This window comes from Ptychodera flava, unplaced genomic scaffold (genome assembly GCF_041260155.1).
Source record: "Ptychodera flava strain L36383 unplaced genomic scaffold, AS_Pfla_20210202 Scaffold_78__1_contigs__length_561843_pilon, whole genome shotgun sequence".
NCBI classification, from domain to species: domain Eukaryota; kingdom Metazoa; phylum Hemichordata; class Enteropneusta; family Ptychoderidae; genus Ptychodera; species Ptychodera flava.
Window position 1 is genome coordinate 99,578 of NW_027248400.1, and position 22,342 is coordinate 121,919.

The window sequence follows — 22,342 nt, forward strand, 5'->3', positions numbered from 1 at the left end:
ACATGTACTATACAATTTTTCATGTTGATTTTTTTCGACTAAATAGTCTACATGGTCTAAATATCCTTCATCTGTAAAGTTTTGTTCTTGTTCAACTTCTTTTATAATCGAATCAAGTAAATAGATCACTTGCTCATAATGAATCTCATCAAGAATTTTAAAATGGTTAGAATTAGAGTCACGAATTTCAACAACTTTGTCCTCAAATCCTGTTAATTTAAACCACTGTCTTGGCAATAACTGGTCATTTTTCTGGAGACTGCCATTAGAATCCAACTGGATCCACAAATGGTTACATATGACACTACTTGTGATTTTATTATCAGGCATCACTTGATGCCGACCCATTATAACCTGCTGGTTATCAAATACATTAGCAATATCACCTGGGGGACAGTCACAGGCCGATGACGCCTGATGATCTAACCATGAAACCACTGTGGAATAACTACCACCAGCTGGATTGCCAATATTCACAGCAGATTTACTACCAGTAACAGTGTAAGTACTTAAATTGGTCAAAAATGATAGTGGCCGATAAACGCAGGACACCTAAGCTTGTAAATATTTTCCAGTGTACAACCCATCAAATATTTAGTTTTCATTGATACAATTGGATCAATACAAGATACACCCTTGACAAAATTCAAAACAACCTGGTTTCTCTCAGAAAGCCAACTATTTACATCAAATAGATTGAGAAATTCCAAATTTTTATAATATTGAGATATTTTTGAAATATCTGATAACAGAGGCTGTGACTGCTGTTGACCCAAATAAAAACTAATATTACAAAGTTCGTCACTGTTCATCGTATCAAGTAGTTCACAAACAAGTTTACACTTGTCATCACTGTCAAGAGTCTTACTCAGATCTATGATGTCATCTAAATGACTAGGCTCTGCATCACATGCTCGCTCCCAGTCTGCTTTATGAGAGTCTATGTCAACTGAACTGGAACCACGGTGACCTCGGCCTGGGCCAGCTGTCCGTTGTTTTTTTCTCGGTCTCCCGACAAGAGAACAGTTTGGTGCTGCATATCCATGATCCCAATGTTTAGATGAACTAAAACATATTTTATAAGTATCACTATGGGGCTGGAAATTGTACAGTGTTACGGATGTTGAGAAAGTAGTATCCTTTTCCGACACTGTCTATATCGATACAATAACGCTTTATGGGTTGGGCAGACTAGTCTTGGGTAAACTGCAGAGTCTTCATCAATGACGTTTATGTTGAAAACAGATCTAAACTCATCGGCAAACTTGGTTTTATCTGCTGATGGAGTTGGATCACACCTGACACTGCAAACCCTACATGTATGAAGCAGCAATTCACAATGGTGTTGGGCATCAGATGACATCATTCTTTATTGCTACAACCAAAATAAATTTAAAAAATGTAATGTATGATATTGACTCTGGTATCACTTGTTTCTATTTTACATACACACATACTTGTTAAAATTATTACAGGGCTTTCGATTTCTATTTTCACTAATAAAATTATTTCCACAGCTTCTGACCTTATAATAATACTGTCATATCATCTGTACAGTGTACTACCTCTGACAAACTGTATTGGAAAGTTGACGAAAGTCAAATCTAAAATCTGTTTTCTAGTAGTAAAACGAGTCTAGGCTTTTTCACTGTCCACTAGCTAACATACGAGTTGTTTTTTCTATTTGTGCAATGTGCCAAATAAGCCAGGCTGTCTTGTGGTAGCAAGTGAGCTTCATAGTCTAACACAAAGCAGCCTGACATTTCCTCGGCATATTCAGCGCAAATGGAGAAGACCTAGATGTCAGCTGGTGAGGACTGTGAGAGAGTCAGCCTTCAAACTTATCAAATAACGCATTCAAAAAGCTAGTTTTTTTCCGAATGAAATTAAAACGTATGACTTAAAACTTGCTACGTGTAATCAAGGTATGGAAAAGCTAAGGCTTACCACTCTCATACCTCCATATGGGTTTACGAACGAAATCAAAACATTACGAAATCACTCATTTACATAACAATGTCTTGACCGAGTTTTTTAGGTAAATATTATCAAACTACGTCAGAGATAAAAACTAGTACGGTATCAACACTTTTAAGGTAAATTTAGACCAAAGTGCTGCCTCAAATGACTGCTGATACGTTAGCTCAATCCACAAATTGCATCGATTTACGTGATGCGTCACTGTCGTTCACAAAACATTACTTCCAGTAATAAAACATTACTGCTCACTTTATCGCCGAAATTATGATATTTGTGCATCAAATTTTCAAGTAAAAATATCCCTATGAAGCCAAAAATATGGAATGTCTTCTCTAACCACAAAACATATCACAAAATCATCTGCGAACCGACGTTTCATCAACAAAAAATCGCTTACCATTCTGTCCGCGCCCCCGTTCATATCTTATCGTCTGCGCGAAGCCATACGGAAATGACGTCAGGTAATGACCTCTTACCCAAAGTTAGAAAGCAAATGAATCAGAAGGCGAACTCGGCGGGCTGGTAAATAGATAATTTGTAGGTAAATTTTAACCAAAATTGCAAACGTAAGGGTTAAATGGGTCGGCAATCGATGTGACCCGATCGATATGCAAACATATTCTGTCATGTGACACAACATCGCGATTTTACGCGACGTTGATAATCACGCATACGAGCGACGTTCCAGACCTGGTCAGGTGCACGAGTACTAATTCACATCAATAAGTCCTGCAAGTTTGAGAAGTTTTTGTTCAGCCGTTTAAGAGATATAGGTGGACAAAGAAACGGCAGAAGAAGAAGAGGAAGAAGAAAAGCTGCAAGCAGCGTTGGCGGGGCCCAAGCGGTTGCCATGGTTGAAAGTACTTGCACTGATGATACTATGTGCACATTTTGAGCTTCCATGTGTCTTACGTGTAGAGAAATTTTTAGACTAGTTGTTAACACATTTGAAAATACATTTAAAAGCTCACGCATCTCAATTCTCATTTAAAATGATTTTGAAAAGTATGCTTGACAGAGAGAGGCGAACAAGCATTTAAGTACAATTGATGTATACCATCATAGCTCATACTGGAAATTTACCATGTGTCCTATGTGTTGATTAATCCTTGAACTAGTTGTTATACATGAAAATTTCGTGTCAAAGATCGTTTTCCGATTTCCAATTTAAATCACTTTGAAAAGTGTGTGTCATAGACAAACGGTAAATAGCATTACAATAAATTTCCACTGATTATGTGGTCACTTGTAAGCCATACAGACTGATGTGATGACAAGAAAAATAAAGTTTTTTTTTTTCTCATCCTCGCGCATGTCAATTCAGATCTGCTGTGTCCACCTATTTTCTGCTAATGAGGAAATAAAAAAAAAACTGCAAAAAATACATCACGATAGTGCATGTATAAAACAGAACCGTAAACTATATAATTGAAACTAACATTCCATTCAGAAATGTACACGTATTTCACTGTTATGTTACTCTGTGAAAAATTTGCAAATGTTGCACTTAAAGTCAAACCGCTGAACTGTTGCTGTACAAAAATAATAAAGCAACACTGGTGTTCATTTATCTCTACGTGCATTCGTATGTTGTTGTCATTTTTTCCCGCGTTGTTGATTGAAGAATAAATAAAGAAACCCGCGTCACCACATAATTTTTGAAATATGTCTAGGATAACAAAGAAATTTTTTATTTTTCTTGGCATACTAGTTGTTTTGATGACCTGTATACTATAAATTTGAAAATGTTGGGTAGAACAAAAAGGTGTTCTTCAAAACCTGAAGATTCCAAATAATAAACTACAAAAGTATGGAGTTGTCACTCAGGAAATAAATTCTAAACATCGTGGTAAAAGTTGAAAATACTGTCTCTTATGTAAGATTACAAGTTTTGCAATAAGAAGAGCGGGAGCTGAACAAATCATAACAGCCTTGAGTACGAATCCTCCTTTTTAAGAGTCAAATAATACTAGTTCTGAGCACTGTTTCTGTTGAGCGAAATGCTCCCTTAGCTGTAACTTTAAAGGCTAGTTATATTTGTCAAAAGTTAGGCGTATGCGATGCAGCTATATTTAAAAGTTACAAACATGTAATACTAATAGCTATCAATGCTGTACTGTACATATTGCTATAGACAACGGCACGAAACCTGCTTCAGCATACCAGTTTTTCAAACGAATTAGATATCCATTCTCATAGCAGTTCAAAAGTAAAATAGTCTCAGACTTGAGAAATGTGTGCATTTTAGACTTTCGATACATTTGCTTTACGCTTTAATTTTATAGCGAGCTTTGGTAGCTCGATGAATTTAGCAAGCGATGCTCGGACAGCGCACAGCGTATCGATGACACTTGGGTCAGGGGTCATCACCAAAAACGTCAGTGCGTATTGACGGCCAGCTTGAATCATGCCAAGATCGCAGAAATCATGGATCATAAATCCAAATGTTGATGTCTATTACGTAAAGAGAACCCTTAAATATAAAACACATAATGATTTGATATGGAGAAACATCTTTTTGTTTCACTGACAGTCAAGTTAAATGCTCAAATATCGCCAGAAGACTTGCGCATTGGCACAATATGAATGCGGAAGTACGTCGACTGTACTCGGCGGACGAGCGAGCGCCTTCTCTGAAAATCTGTTTACGATATCATGTCACAATACACTGAAAATTCTTGCGAATTCATCTTTAAGGAGGCCAATTCACACAAGTTCCTAATGTCAGTAAAGATATTTTCTTGTTGGCAGCAATACACCACCAATGTTTTTATCGTTCAGGAGTGCCTTACTCGCTCTACGTTGACAAAAAAGGCGTAAGCTTTTGACCATGCAAATTCCAGTCGACTTTCCTACTCTGATCATAATCTTTCTTTCCATTTCATAGCTCTACTTGCGCTTGAAAACCTGTGTTAGGGGTGGTTTCTCCCCATATTGGTGGAGCTGCCTAAGTAAAAACGAAAGTTTACCGTTTTTGCTTAGTTTCACCGTCACTATAATCCTTCAGTGTTGACGACGACTCTGTACTGCACAGTGCACGGAGTAAGGCCAAAGTAATTAAATTCTTTGTTTTGCGTCCACTCTAAATGGGAAAAGGTACGCGTCTAACCGGCTGAAAAACACACACAAGAAAATTAAACAATGTAATTTGATTGCAGCACATAAAAAATTATAACAAAATTTTAGTTCAGAAAAGCTAAGCGGTCATGTCCTAAAATTTCTTATTCAAATACACTGTGTGTGTTTTTCATGGAAACCTTAAAAACCTACGCGGGTGGGGACGCAAAACAAAGAATTTAATTCCTTTGGCTTAATCTGTAGGCACATTGTGCGAAGTTGTCCAACCCAAAACTTAGTAACATTTTAGTCAAATAGTCATGGTAAACATATGGGGTACTTTTGGTTTGTGAGCTATTTCGTTACAATGTTATTCATTACTGTATGTGTTACAAATACGATCTTCTGACGGGGTTGAACAGAGATAAAGCATTACATCTCAAGTTGAATGCAGGACAGCGCGAGGACAGACAAAGTGATGACATCATAGTGCAATTTTCGATTTGCAAGTTTGGCTAATTTTTCCCGAAATCTTCTCGCCAAACGCTACTTTTTTCTCGCATTTGCGAGTTTGCGAGCAGGCAGCGGAAACACTGCCTGCGTCATTGCGAACAAAGGAAGGGCACAACGCGCCTTATTTTTAAGCAGGCGATTTATGTTTGTTTTTGAGATTTCGTCCATTGAAAATCCTACCCGCACGCGAAAAGCAAACAAGAATTTATTGTATGGCGCCTAATGTAGAGTGTGTGGATAAAATACACAAGGAAAGTGCTAAATGAGTCATGGAGTTGATCGTTTGACAGAATCTATATCGTCTAGTATCGAAACTAGAGTCAGTCCTTGGAAGTCGGGTTTGACCAAAACTGTAAGGTGGAGAAATCTCCGATATCGGATATTTACCCGCGATTTGACAGAATCTAGTTTCGTCCAGTATCGAAGTTAGAGTCAGTCCTTGGAAGTCGGGCTTGACCAGAACTGTAAAATGGTGTAATCTCCAACATATATCGGTTATTTACCCGCGATTTGACAGAATCTAGTATCGTCTTGTATCGATATTAGAGTTCCCAAATTGCAGATAAACATCGAGTAAATATCGGCGACTTCACAGATCTGGTGTACCGAAGCACAGGGCCAGTCATTCAACTATTGTCTAGTATATCGATATTAGAGTCCCCAAATCGCTGATAAATATCGGGTAAATTTCGGCGATTTCACAGACCGGGCGTGCAATGGCACAAAGCAATTACAGTAAAATACGATCAAGCTGCAGAACTTTATTAAACAAGGTGTTGTTTTAATTGATGTGTATCAGCGATTTTTACGACATTAACACACTGGGCTTGATGTGGTCTTGTTTACATCTTTAATGAGCTACATGCTCTCAGTTACGCAACACACCAGGGCCACTCCATGCATGTCTGATAGAGAAACATAAACAAATCACCACACCTTGCAATATCATGTATCTTTCTTTTTTATTCGTCATGAACAAGTGAGCGTGCATTCAGTCACCTATACATAACATTACCCGAATAGCTTCATTTATGATCCTTGACACTCACATATCAGCTGTGCGTAGACCCCAGTAATTGTGCCCTGGCGGGACCTTGTCCCGCTCTTATTCAGTCAATCACACTAGTCGGCAACCCCTTAAAGCTAGTGGCACACTGCTCTAAGTATTTCCGTGGCAGTATACTTGACAACGTCACCTGGCGTACAAAAGCTGGTCGCCAAAGTTGCCTTACACAAGGCGCCGAGATTAGGGTTCGTGTAGCTAGGGTTCGTGTGACTGCTAGCTGAATTTGACAGCGGGCATTGCAGTCTGTTGTGCCGTCTTTGACTTTCCAGTGTACAATATATCATACATCACTAATCGATCTTCTGACTGACGAGGTATTAGACTGCAGCCTTATGAACATTGAGGCGACTTAACCGATCCAAATGCTTTTCGCAAACTTGAAAGTGCTCGCACTAAGAAAGATATGAGTAAAATTTCAGTTGAATCTGTGTGTTTGTTTTTGAGAAGAAGATTTTTAATGATTAAACTGCGATTTTCGCTATATCCAATACTGCGAACAAACCTACTGACTGACCCAAACGCCTTTGGAAATTAAAAAGAACTACAACTAGGGATTATGAGTGTAAAATTTTAGTTCAATCTGTGTATTTGTTCTGGAAGAGCAGATTTTTAAAGATTAAATTGCGATTTCACAAAATCCAATATGGCGGCCAAACCACGTGACCGATCGAAATTTTTTTTGCAAACTTGAAAGAGATCACTGTAAGAATGACATGAGTAAAATTTCAGATTAATCAGTGTTTGGTTCTGGAGAAGAAGATTTTTAAAGATTAAATTACGATTTTTCGCAAAATCCAATATGGCTGCTAAACCCGTGACCGATCCAAACGCCTTTCGCAAACTTAAAAGAGATCACACTAAAGATTATATATGTAAAATTTTAGTTCAATCGGTGAACCGGTTCTGGAGAAGAAGATTTTTAAAGATTAAATTGTGATTTCACATAATCCAATATGGCGGCCAAACCACGTGACCGATCGAAATGGTTTTTGCAAACTTGAAAGAGATGACACTAAGGATGACATGAGTAAAATTTCAGCTTAATCGGTGTTTTGGTTCTGGAGAAGAAGATTTTTAAAGATTAAATGAGTATTTTTGAAAATCCAATATGGCGGCCAAGGTCACGTGACCGCATGCTATTTTATTTGCAAATTCTAAAGACCTTAGGTCAGGCTTGCTTTACAAAAAATTTCAAATCGACTAAACCCCTGGGTCTTCTGGAGAAGCCGTTTTTAGTTTTTCGGAAAATCCAATATTGCCGCCAGGTCACGTGACCAATCAAAATTTCAAGGCTCAGGTGCACGAGTACTATTGACACCTATTTGCCCTGCAAATTTGAGAAGTTTTCGTTCAGCCGTTTAAGAGATCTAGGTCGACAAAGAATCGGCAGAAGAAGAAGAAGAAAAAAGAAAAAGAGGAAGAAGAGGAAGTAGTTGAACTTGAGCAATAACAATAGGGTCCCAGCCGGTCGGCTTGGGCCCCTAAGAAATAGTAGAATTTGAGCAATACCAATAGGGGCCCAGCCGGTCGGCTTGGGCCCCTAAGAAGAAGAAGAGAGTTGAACTCCTTAAAAACAATAGGGCCCAGCCGGTAGGCTTGGCACCTAAAAAACCCCAGTAACTCCAATAGGGGCCCAGCCCGTGGGCTTGGGCCCCTAATTAAAACTGCAAGTAGCATTTGCGGGGCCCAAGCTGCTGCCATGGTTGACAGTAATTGCGTAGATGTCACTTTGGCCACATTTGTTAAATGGATGTCAAAGATCAACCTTGAAACCTAACATTTTTTCAAAAAAAAAGTTTTATCAAAAAGTTATCCCAGTGTTTCAAAGATCAGACCTCTAGCTCTATTGGCCTAAAAAGAATTACATCGTATGCACATAAACAATATGGTAAAGATGTGCTATCATAAATATGTTACAAAATATGAAGGGTGGAGAACTTGTTGTTACTCAGTTATCAAGATATATGTCTATTAGAAGTTGAAGGTCATGGGTGTCATGTGAGATTTTGCCAAAATATTGTATCCCATAGTTATAAACATATACCTAAATCCGGACTTTTAGCTCTATTTCCTACCCAGATATGCATATAAGTAATGAGGAATCACATGCAGCGTCAATATGCCTTCCATCATACCAAATATTAAGGATGTAGCATTTGTGTTTACTGAGTTATGGGCATATACGCATATGTAAGGTCTAAGGTCATTAAGGTCACATGACGATTTGTCACACAATTTGTATTGCTGAGTAATCCCTATATACCAAAAATCAGACCTCTAGCTCTGTTGGCAGGCTCAGAATTAGATATGTGCATAATTAATGAGGTATCAGATGCAGGGTCGTACAGTGTCCGATCATACCTTAAGTGAAGGATGTAGCACCTGTGGTTACTGAGCTAGGGATATATACGTAAATATAAGGTCAAAGGTCATTAAGGTAACATGACATTTTGTCAAAGAAATTGTATTGCTGAGTAATCCCTATATACCAAAAATCAGACCTCTAGCTCTATTGGTAGGCTCGGAATAAGATATGCACATAATCAATGAAGTAAAGAATGTCTCGTCATAAGGTCTCCCATCATACCAAATATGAAGCGTGAAGCACTTGTGGTTACTGAGTTATGGACATAAATGTATATATAAGGTCAAAGGTCATCGAGGTCACATTACAATTTGTCACAAAAGTTTTACTGACGAGTAATCCCTATATACCAAAAATTAGACCTCTAACTCTATTGGCAGGTTCAGAATTAGATATGTGCATAATTAATGAGCTACGGATTTGATGTCATAAGGTCTCCCATCATACTAAATATAAGAAAGTGTAGCACTTGTGGTTACTGAGTTATGGACATATATGTATTTGTGAGATCAAAGCTCATCAAGATCAAGTGACATTTTGTCAAAAAAATTGTTTTTCTGAATAATCCCTATATACCAAAAATCAGACCTCTAGCTCTATTGGCTTGCCCAGGATAAGATATGTGCATAATTAATGAGGTGAGGAAGTTGTTGATGATGTGACATTATGTCTAAAAACTAGGTTCGCTTACTTATCCCTATATACCAAAAATCAGACCTCTAGCTCTATCTAGTACTTCAGAATTACATATGTGCCTATTTAATAATGTGCCAAATGATGCCAAGGTCAAAGGTCAGGGACCTCAACATTTTCAAACTTGAAATAGATCACTCTAAGAATGACATGAGTAAAATTTCAGCTCAATCGTTGTGTTGGTTCTGGAGAAGAAGATTTTTAAAGATTAAATTGGTATTTTCGAAAATCCAATATGGCGGCCAAATCATGTGACCGATTCAAATGTCTTTTGCAAACTTGAAAGAAGTCACTATAAGGATGACATGAGTAAAATTTCAGCTCAATCGGTGTTTTAGTTCTGGAGAAGAAGATTTTTGAAGATTAAATTGGTATTTTTCGAAAATCCAATATGGCGGCCAAATCACGCGACCGATCCAAATGTCTTTTGCAAACTTGAAAGAGATCACTCTAAGGATGATATGAGTAAAATTTCAGCTCAATCGGTGTTTTGGTTCTGGAGAAGAAGATTTTTAAAGATTAAATTGGTATTTTTCGAAAATCCAATATGGCGGCCAAATCACGTGACCGATCCAAATGTCTTTTGCAAACTTGAAAGAGATCACTCTAAGGATGATGTGAGTAAAATTGCAGTTCAGTCGGTGTTTTTTGGTTCTAGAGAATAAGATTTTTAAAGATTAAATGGGTATTTTTCAAAAATCCAATATGGCGGCCAAGGTCACGTGACCGCATGCGATTTTATTTACAAATTCTAAATAACTTAAGACATGCTTGCTACACAAAAAATTTCAAATCGACTAAACCCCAGGGTATTCTGGAGAAGCCATTTTAAGGTTTTTGGAAAATCCAATATGGCCGCCAGGTCATGTCACCAATCAAAATTTTAAGAGTCAGATGCACAAGAACTAAGTGACACCCTTAAGCCCTGCAAGTTTGAGAAGTTTCCGTTCAGCCGTTTAAGAGATCTAGGTGGACAAAGAAACGGCAGAAGAAGAAGAGGAAGAAGAGGAGGAAATGGAAATAGTAGAACTCGAGCAATACCAATAGGGGCCCAGCCGGTCGGCTTGGGCCCCTAATTGAAGAAGAAGAAGAATATTGAACTCCTATAAAACCAATAGGGGCCCAGCCGGTAGGCTTGGGCCCCTAATAAAATGGTCACCCTCATCTTTCAGCATTATTTCATTCACTATTTTCTTTTAATTTCAATACTTTTAATTTATCATTTGCAGACCAACTGTTACAGTTAAGTTGCACGTTAGAATTTGTATCAATAAGCAGGGCTCATTATCAACATCAACCTGCTTCCTGATATGATGTGTGCAAATTTCAATGTGACTGGCATGGAGTATAGTTTGTCTTTTATATATCTATGGTCATTCTCCTAATAATTGCACTCAACTTCCACCCTATGTATTCTCGGACCACACAGCCATGTTTTGTCATCTATGTGTTTTATTGTCTTTGCACCAAAGTTCACTTGCAGACTGCAACCTTAGGTAGACTGAAGATTGACTGTCCTATGGATACTATGCCAGTTCCAACCCTAACCATGGATGAAAGTTCAGTGTACCAGGCATCCGTTGTGTGTCAAACAAGTGAATTAATACTCATAACTAACTCAGCAGGCTTCTCAAACATTCAGTACACGAAATATAACAAAGTTCACTTGCACCCCAGGTAGACTCAAATATTCTCTCGTATGGGTACTCTGCCAACTCCAACCCTAACAATAGATAAAGGTTCAGAGTACCAGGCATCCGTTGTGATGTTTAACAAGTGAATTAATACTCATCACTAGATCAGCAGGCTTCTCAAACACACATACATAACTTTAGCTTATTCAAAAGGTTATTGAGTGTGCTAACAGTAACATAGTAACAGTGTGTTATCATTGATCCACTCAGGAAGTCAATCGCTCCTCTTACCCAAATATCTTGCCAATATACTTAACCATACAATTTATGGTTCCCACACAATTTTTTCGAGAGATATTCCAACTCTACACCTTCAATGTGGTAAAGTTCCCTTACGAAAAAGTCCTATAGGACCCAAGTGGGATTGACCGTGGTCCAATAGGCGTACCACAGGAATGGTGTAGGACCAGGCTGGTCCTATAGGAATAATGATTTGAAGTCCTATTGGACAATCCCATTGTAATTGAAATTCCAATAGGAACTTTGTGGGACCATGCTTGTCCTATGGGAACAATCCCTGAATGTCCTACAGGACAATCCTTTTGTAAATGACATTCAAATAGGATTTATTCAATTCTGTCAGAATCATTAGCTTTTGCTGTTGCTCTGACAAAATTATTCTTACCATTCTCAGAGAGCAAATTATTTTGCAAATTAATCTGCAATTATCTTTGGACTGTTACTGAAGGAAAGATGGTTTGTAAAAATGTCGCATTTTGCTATTTCTAGAATTAAATGAAAAAAAATATACAAGCACGCAAAATACATAAATAAATAAATAAACACTTAAATCAATAAAATAAATCAATAAATAGGCCCAGCAATCAAGTTTACATGCTGGCTCATGCATACATATAAGTAACACACAGTTACAATATCATTGAGTTTCCACAGACTGAGGACTATTACACTTCAAATTCATAAATGAGAATCAATATCACCTCATTATCTTAGCTATGTCTGATCAACACATATTTTGTACACCTTTCTAAAGTCCTATTAGACTGTCCTATTGGAAAACCTAAGCCCAGAATGCATTTGGGCGGCTGCAGTGCATTATGGGCTAGCATCATCAAAACAAGATGGCCGCTGCAGAACAGACAAAAGGCAGTTGTAGCTCTGAAAAATGACTGTGTGGCAGCATAACTGGGTGTTTTACAGCTTTTATATCACTGTAGTACAGCAAAGTTAGGTAGGACAGATTATTATATGTCAGTGTTTTCCTTTTGAAGACTGAATAGTTACGGAAATAGCCAGGTTTACAATAGTCCTTTGTCTACTTGCCTGCTCATGATCAGTGTATGCCCATTGTGTGACTTCTAGCTTGTTGACTATGGCATTTAATTCAGTCCAACAAAGAATATAAACAGGAGTGAAGTTTAAAGCCAAGGTAGTAATGTAGTTAGTGATTGGATACATATGGTCAAAATGCATTGATATTTATGTGAGACAAAGGAGCAATGGAACAATGGGGTTGGACCCCCTGTTACATAACAAACAGGAAGTTGATATCTCAATGATTTCTGCTCATGTATTGCCATCATGAAACCTGAATTCTTTCTATGCTGATAGAGCTCAATTGGCTATTGAATTATTAAAATTATGATACTGAAAATTGAAAGTTTTGTGTCATAACTTTCGGATACATTACATAGCAGCATCAAATGAGCTTATCACCTATAACAAGAGCCATATAAAACTGCAACTCAAAAATTTCATGAAGGCAGACCTTAATTTCTATGTGTAATATGCTTCTGTAGTCTCAGCTATAATAGTTTAATTAGATAATTGTTACATGCAGCTTTGTATAATATTTTATACTTCTCTTTAATTTCCTGTCATTCTTTCTGATTATAGAAATAAAGTTTCTTTGTTCAAAAGCATATCCATTGCAAGTTCTTCTTTGCTCCTTAATGAACGTTGAAACACCCGCTATATAGCTTGTCTTCTTAGCGTCTGTATGTGTAAAATGCAAATTGTTATTGTTTACATTTTAATTCTAGTCCAGACCAGAATTCATTTCTCAACAATAACAATGTCTACACATGTACAGGCTGAGTTCAATGGAACGTTCTAATGTTCCAATTGGATTACCATAGGACTGTCTAATAGGACATATTATTATTAGACTACCATAGGACTGTCTAATAGGACATGTCTAATGTTCCTATTGGACTACTATGGGACAGTCTGATAGGACAGGTGTCGCATTCCTATTGGACTACTATGGGACTGTCTCATAGGACAGGTGTCACATTCCTATTGGACTACTATGGGACTGTCTCATAGGACAGGTGTCGCATTCCTATTGGACTATATGGGACTGTCTCATAGGACAGGTGTCGCATTCCTATTGGACTACTATGGGACTGTCTCATAGGACATTGTCTCAAAATACTATTGGACAATCCTATCAGACTGATTCCTATTGGAGTCCAATAGGACTTTTTTGTAAGGGGGGTTGGAGATCACGGAGCACCCATACCGGTACATGGCATAATCTTTCAGGCTAAGCCACACATGGATTGTATCCTTCTGTGTTTGTCCCGTTGACTTAACACTGTCAGTTTGTCAAATTTTAAAAACTCATTGAAAATGTTGCCTTTCAAAATGACCTTTAGCATGTTCAGGTAAGTATCTTAAAGGTATACAGTCACCTGTAATCTAAATATGCCCATATAAGGTCAAAGGGGTGTTGCTTGGTATTCAAAATGCCCATATGAGGGCGCTGTTTTAAAAAAGCGGTCACCCGCTTAAAATATGTGATTGTTAGATTTTCTCTTTCCATGTTAACTGTGGAACAGGTGACAGTATACTTTTAATTTATGCTAGTCATTGTGATCTTTAGTTACCTACACAAAGGTAAGATAGACAGGTATATAGTGCAGGGTTGAACCAGATATCTGAAGTCCTGAAGTACATAAAAATTGAAAAAAGTTATGTACGAAGGGACAGCATGCACTTTTCTGTTTTAGTAAACAAAATATTGTATGTATAACACGAACGTGAGAAAGGATGACTCTTGTACACAACAATCAAACCAATTATCACTGTAAGTTTACTATCATAATCATCAACTGTCTTATTTGCACTCATATTTACAATGTGGTTGTAGCATATCAAAACAATTTAAACTAATGACTGCTCCGATGGCATATTAGAGTATCCATGACATGCTTTTAAAAGTCTTTCACCAATCACAATCTTTAACTTATTTTGGAATAATTATTGTGGTAAGTCAAAAATATTATTCAAATGGTGATCCAACAAAATCACTTCTTTGTGTTTTTCTTCTCATTTTTAGACATTTCATGGTATGTTCAAAGCCTGGATTGTTGGATTGTGTATGGTTTCTAGATAGTGGAACTGGACTGTTTTAATGCGCAGGAATATTTTTGCAAACTGAGCCTCAAGACATTTCTAACAAAGGTTGGCGACAAATCAAGGTAAGGTGCTGTATTTACTTAAAGAAGGGAGGGGATGTCACAGACTGTCCCTAAATTCTGAAAATTACCTAAACCCTCAGTGGCCCCTTGCAGAAAGTTTTCATGACATTACTTCCCCTAATCCAAAATTTTGAATAAAGGCCCTCGAACTTATCGTATATTTTGTTTGGACATGCATCATCAATTGTGCAAACAGTGAGTATATTGACTTCATTGATACACATATTACAGTTTCCCATGCACTGTCTAAAATCACAACACATTGGCAGTCAGTTTCAGGCTTACTTTCTGCTTGTCCACTTTGTCAACATGTTTGACACAATACTTTTCAGGTCAATTCGCAATGTGTAAATGAAAATCAAGTTTCTTTTCAAATTGCAATATCTCTTTTCTTTAATTCTTGCCTCAAATACATGTGCATGACTCGGCCTCTCTTCCATGTCAGAGGGGCGTTCACCGTATACTTACACATGTGTTAGCATTTACATTTGGATGAAAAATAATACAGTTGTACAATTTCTGCTGTGTTGCATCCATGTATTTAAATTGTACAGGAATATGCAGCATCAATGTGTTTGTTTTGAGTTATTTAGTAGTTTCATAATTTATTTGAGGCAGGAAAAGAGAAGGAAGAATTATTTGAAAGGAATGTATCATTTATTCACAAGGTTCCTGACGAACCTATATTGTGTCAGACGTGTTACTTTTATAAGTGTACTGTACACTGGATATGCTAAACTGACCATTGTACTTGCAGATACCAATGATAATATGCTGAGTTTGGTGTTAAAAATTGGTTCAAATGGTTACTTTTAATGATCAGCAGCATGTACACTTGTCAAGTTCTGCAAATCAAAATGGACACTGAATAAAATTCTCACATATGTCAAAGTGACCGGAAAAAGCTAGACACTTGAAACCAATTCAAATTGATGAAGAGTGACTCAGATTTTATTGTTCAACTTACAATTAAGCTACAAATTTCAATTATTAAGTTAGCCAAAGCTGATGTGGCACCATTTTCATTTCGTCATTTTCTAAGTTGTTAAAAATCTATTTTATAACCAATTATTTTCTTATTAGAGGTTATAAACGGCAAGTGAGGTATTTTGGTGTGAATATATGACCTCCAGGGAGAAAGTTAGCATATTGGTGGGAAATAATGCGAGGTGAGTATTATACCCAAATATGCTAATGTTCACCCCATAGGTCTTATATACGCAAGCAAATACCCAAGCGCATTGTTTATAACCTCATCATAATATGATAAAGTTAATTATAATAGCTTGGCTGGAATCCGGCAATCTGATTGGCTGGAGCCGGGTTTATATTCTCATCAAGAAGACCTGCGCGCCGCGTAACATTTTTGAGCTCGCGCAAATTTCGAACGCCAACTTGAGAGTTCAACGCGCCGTAATGTCGAACAAGTCTATGGCTTCAGATTGTTTTTGATCGTTAAATTTTAGGCTAGTGCAGCTTGACGAACCAAAATATGAAGAGTTTCTGTAAGCAGCGGAGTCTGTGTAACAACAACAGAATTTTTTAAATTTTTATGAGCGTTTTTTTAAGAAAAAATTCTGCAAGTTCGATGTCTAATCGCGATATCGATGCTTTGCGTAACCGTAGTTTATGAATGCAACTGTGCACGCGCGCGCGTTCTGAAACGTTCTTTTTTAGAGTTTGTATGAGGCTGGGCGCTCCTGAACTGTCGTTCCAACTTCGGCCCTAAATAACGAAATTGTCCACTTGTTTTTAACTTCAACATATTATAATGAGGTTATAAACGGTGCGCTCGGGTATTTGGTTGCGGATATAAGACCTCTGGGGTGAAAATTAGCATATTTGGGTGAAATAATCACCTCGCTTCGCTCGGTGATTATTTCCCGCCAAATATGCTAATTTTCACCCCAGAGGTCTTATATCCGCAACCAAATACCCTAGCTTGCCGTTTATAACCTCTAAATACAAGACTGTAAAATGTTAAGAACCCGTAGTTGGGATGAGAGTTGAAGAGCCTAGCCTCAAGACAAACCCTAAAAAGAATTTTTCAGAACGCGTGCATGAACGCTTGATTCCATACAATACAGTGTGCAACGCATCGATTACACATTGAACTTGAAGAATTTTACTTGAAAATTGTTCAAAAGAAATAAAAACATATTTTGTTGTTTTATCACCGTCACTGTTTGTAAAAACTCTTTACCGGTATTTTTTGAGAGTTCATCAAACTGCACCACACTCAAAATTAACCTCAAGCAAAAGACCTGTCTGACATAATAGCTAGTTGAGCTCTCAATCTGGATTTTGAAATATGCACTAGACTAGCATGCAGCGTGCAGGTCTTCTTGTTGAGAATATAACCCCTGCCAGTGACATGGCCAGATTCCAGCTGAGCACATTTAATAAGAAATATATTTAAGCAATTATGAGAATATTTGACCCCATGGATTTTCTTACATTGCCTTTCCATGGTCTAACCGTGGTATGACATAATTTTGAAAGATAACATGAAGCTGAATATTTGCAAATTGAGATTCTGAATTTGTTTTGGTTAGAATGGAAATTATCTTGTTGTCTTTGTAAAGTGCTGGTAGGGCATGGTACAACAATAGAGAAAGAGATAACATCAGATGTAAACAGACATAAAAAGTTTGATTTTGTAAAAATGCAAGGCAGGTGTGTCAGAAAATATAGCTTTAATGAAAACTGACAGAAAAGAGTGAAATAAATGGAAGCAAGCACAGCTGTAGAAAGCAACAGAGATACAAACTGCAAATACAATAATCTCTTTTAGGTCTTTGCTGACAATCTGTACAAAGTGCAAGAAAATTGTAACCAGTTAACAGTTGTAGACAAATTTGCAAAATGCTCCTGTTAATGTCACAACTCAGAACCATGGCAGTAGCACTATAAAAAGTTGTACTGGTACTGTTGTACTCTAGCATAGACTGCAGACTCTGATGTGAAATACACATACATGTTGTCAATACCCTTCGAACTCTGGACTCAAGAGTGTCATAATTATCAGTGATCTAAAACAAAAATTCAGATGAGTCACGCAGACATATATGCTAAATGCTGTGAACATTTCCAGCATTGGGTCGTCACAAAACGGTAATGAAAAAATACATGTAAACATGATTGCTGCTTCAAAGGCGCCAAATGCCATTGATCTCTACAGTTGATCAGATAATTTTAACTTTCATGTTGTCACTGAAGTTACTCTAAAGATTTGAGGTTATAATTATGTTATTCAGGATGGTAAGGAAGGTTGTAGAGACAATGTTTGTAGTATTTTCTGTGTGACTCTCCAGTGATGTTAAAATGTTTACTAAACTTTGAAAATAAGGAATAGCCAAAATGCTATGATACACATGTAGTGTTTAGCACTACAACTTTGGATTCCTCTGATAGCTGTCAATATAAATTCATTAATCTCGTGAATCAAACACCAAGGAATTTTAATTTGCTTTCGGTATTAAATCCTCAGTTCCACAGAGAAAATGTAATGTGCCATTGGAGGACCTGCTTCATGTATTGATCTAAGTTTGAAAAAGACAAAAGACTTGGAAGAATATTTCACAGAGTAAAGAAACAACATTAAAGATATTCCATGTACGTGAACTGCATCTATCTCATATGTAGAAGTTCACATTTTAATATTTTGTATGACGCCATTAAAATTGGTCATATTATGGAATATTATATATGGATATGTCCAACAGTCCTAAGACGATACTAAATGCCAGCCACACCGACAGGGAAATATCACAATAACATATTGGCAAAGGATGTTAATAGCAACACTGAATGAGTTGAAAATTTTGCATAATTAGGTTCTCAGGACATGTGATCCCAAGAAACACTATAAGTAGTGTATAACAGTATATGTAAGTGGCTCCTGAGGATAAAACAAAACTTTTGGTAAATCTGGTACGTATATATAGAGAGTGCTCTGTCCACTACATAGGCGTAACTGAGTGACAGGTGTGTAAAGAAATGGAACAATGCTTCAGTTCTGAAACATGGATCCAGTTTGTTCCAACAGCAAATTGAATTGTGACCTCTGCCTAATGCAGTCAAATAATTTGCAAGCAATTATTGAACCATATGACTGATGCCAGATGTCATATGACAAAGGGATTTCGTACTGACCTGAAAGCTACAACAATAGTAACTTTCTTTGCGTCGACCTAATGAAGAATGTGTAGAAAATCTTGTAAAATATGACGCCTGAATATATAGCTGAGTCAGGAAAGGACCAAATCAAACTCGACCAAAACAACATTACACAAAAAAAGAGCTTAGCCCCGAAACTGACTCTGCTGAAAAGCTGACCCAGCCATGTAATTGACTTGCTCTGTAACAGAATATAATATTAGGGGCGATAAGTCATCATACGAACTGGCTTTGATGAGTTTTCTCGGTCGCCATTTAAAGATTGTTTCTTTAGATGAATAAGATTATATCATTGAAAAACTTATGGAAATTTCAATGTGGTGACTATTGTATAATGATGGTAATTTTGCTGTTATGTAAGTTTAGACACTCTACTGAGAATTCAAGACTAGGAACGTCACACTTGTCATCTTGTAATAACCAATATCTTGGTGTGTCCGCTTCAGTTACTGAAAGCATTATGATCCAGACTAATACCTCAACTCGTATTCCTCTGAACCATACGAGTGCATCGTTATACAGCTGAATAAAATGTAGTAATGATTGGTAATTAAAATACTCCCCTCTCCTAAACAGCTAAAATTCAATGTCAAGGCTATGGTTTGACCTCCCCCATCCAAACATGACATATTGTCAAAATAGCGATACTAGGTTTTTAGAAGTTTTCAGTGCGACGGCCTGTGAATTTTAGGATTCCATGATAATGCAGTAAATCCCTTTGGTTTGCAATAATGGCTTAAAGGTCTGGTGAAAGCAACCCAGTTCCCCAGATTAAATGTAACCACGATTGCGATTGTAAGTCATGTGATTAGGTCTACTGCGTGTTGTTTGAGTGTGATGACACATGTGTGGAATTTCATTGATAGCGTCTTCACCCACAATGCATTGCAATGCTCTACTGATTTGTCACTATTTGAAGACAGTATTTTGGTGTGGACGTACGTTTAGGATTATTATCCGTTTTACTACCAAGAAAACATTCCAAGACATTGTTGTTGGTCTTTTACATGACTGTGATTACAGGTATGTGTATTTGAATACTTTGGTATTGAAAGCAATGAACTTTTAAAAGTCTCAAAGTGTGAGACACACCCCTCAAGTTGAAACGTGGAAGGACCATGTGTTTTCCCAATTAAGGGGAGAACCATCTGATTTTTTTTGGTGGGGGGGGGGGTATGGAGGAAGTGGGTATGGGAGCAATTTTTTTTTCCTGTCAGAGTGACAGCAATTTTTTTTCTACTGTCAGACCTGCATCAATTTTTTTTTCAAATGGAGTAGCACTGCAATTTTTTTATTGGTCATCAAGTTTGTTGTATATAAGGGAGTCGTCATTATTTACGGCCTGAAACTCCGAAATTTCGAGTGACCCCCCCCCTTCGCCAACCATGATGAATTTGAGTAACCTCCCTCTCTAACTCTGAAATTTTGACTGATCCCCCCACTTAGAAAAGTTAAATACCAATACATGTAATTGTAAAATTTACAAAATACATCAACAGTAAAAACCTTTCAAATCCTGATGTACCCTGCTAGACTATCATCAGTTACTCATGATGGTTCAAAAAAGGTAACACATCAAAATAAAATTCAAAGTCACAATAAAATAAAGATATAAAAGATCACGCAGTATCTAACCATATAGTATATTGTTTAATTTGGTATTATGACAGGGTTTTCATTAGGATAATATCTGACTGGGCAGAATTTGAAAGTACAGGGGGAGAACATGCGAGAGGTTTAGGGGGAAAGTGTCACAGGGGCTTCCCCTATCTCGCATGGAAATTTTTAAGATATTGATTTGTGCAATGGTGCAGTCTGGTGCAATCTGAGAGGTGTTTTTTAATTTTTTACTAAGTGAAACTGTTAGAATAGCCTAAGGGGGAGAGCACGAGAGGGGGGTCCCCTCTCGTATTTGAAATTTTGAGCAATTGATGTGTTTAATGGTGCAATCTGAGGGGAGTTTCAGTTATTTTGCACTCGGTAAAACTGTTTGAAAATGACACTGAACACTGATATTTTTTACAGTTTTTGCAAGATCAGTGTTTGAGTCACAATATTCAACAACCACACAATGACAATACAATTTGTGAAAAACAGTTCTGTTTGCCAGAGACTGAAGACAAAGGAATATACAGGAACGGAAAATCTGTGACCTTTTTGTGTCATTTATCCAGCTGCCATCAGCTTCTAATGAAATGCCTGAATATGGTATGTTTAACTGTCAAAATGGTCATTGAACTGAAGTAAATTAAGGGGTAGACCCACCTTCCTTGAGGTAAATTAAGTGGTAGACCCACCTTCCTTGAATGATTTTGGTCATTTTTTGTTTTATGGTAAATTTTGAATCTGTCTAATATGGCCTTTGAGTGGACGATAAGTTTGAAACCATAACATACTCGGAAATGAGTTAGATTTTAACAAAAATGAACATTGTAGGCCAGTTCGCGTGCTGTGCTTTTCTTATGTCTTAACGGTCGTGGCTACTGAACATGCTGAAGGTAGCCGTCGATTGCAAAAGCATGGTCAACAAAAGCTAAATATCAAGCATATAGCCGGGAATGAGAGAACAGTTAAAATTGTCAGAGTTACAGTCAGGCTTAAAACTCCAGTTTCCAATGCGTTGAAAAGGTGTAAACTGGAAATTGTCGCAAGCGAGGACTGTAACACAGAACGCTTACTCGTTCAACACTAAACTGAGCTTCGAACAAAAACTGGTGATACATCTTGCGCACAACAGAGAGGCTGCTCATTGTTGTTTACGTTATTTTTACCTCGTTTTCCTATAACACGTATTTAATAAAACTGTGTTCCCGTACAAAACAAATAACGGCCGAAAATCCAAATAGTAGGTCTTTGTCTTTACATGTTTGCTAAATAAAGTCCAGCATTCAAAATTAATCGCCGCCGAAAACCAAAACGTACATTTGTGTCCGCTAACAAATGACGTGGACTCAATGCAAAGTATAGTCTGACATTCAAAACTGACCCCGCCCCAATCAAACTAGGCTACTCCGAAAATCCAAAAATTACGTCTTTTCCTGATAACAGTTTACATGTTTGTCTGCACCTAATGAAGTCCGACATTCAAAATTGATCCCGCTCCGAACTAATTGCGACTGATGATAAAAATGTCAGATGATTTTTAACGTCTGCAAATGCCCAGTGAAGTCCGGCAACCAAAACTGTTACCGCTTACGTTACGGTTTACACGTAAAGCATGCAATGAAGATTACGTTCCTGTACGTCACCACAAGTTTTCTATCTTTTTTTGTGAAAATGGTTGCGACGTCTTTTTGTTTCGACAGTTGGGCGAGCAACATTTCTCTCAGTAGAAATTAGAAATATGCCA

General features: G+C 37.4%; 1 long non-coding RNA gene across 1 annotated transcript; it reads right to left on the bottom strand.

The window, feature by feature from the left end:
- Window positions 1-292: 292 nt before the first annotated feature.
- LOC139128926 (uncharacterized) lies at window positions 293-2,669 on the bottom strand. Its single transcript, XR_011551454.1, has 2 exons — window positions 2,378-2,669; window positions 293-1,375 (listed from the first exon to the last, which is right to left on the bottom strand). It is a non-coding gene; the product is annotated as an uncharacterized lncRNA (long non-coding RNA).
- Between the last annotated feature and the right edge of the window lie 19,673 nt (window positions 2,670-22,342).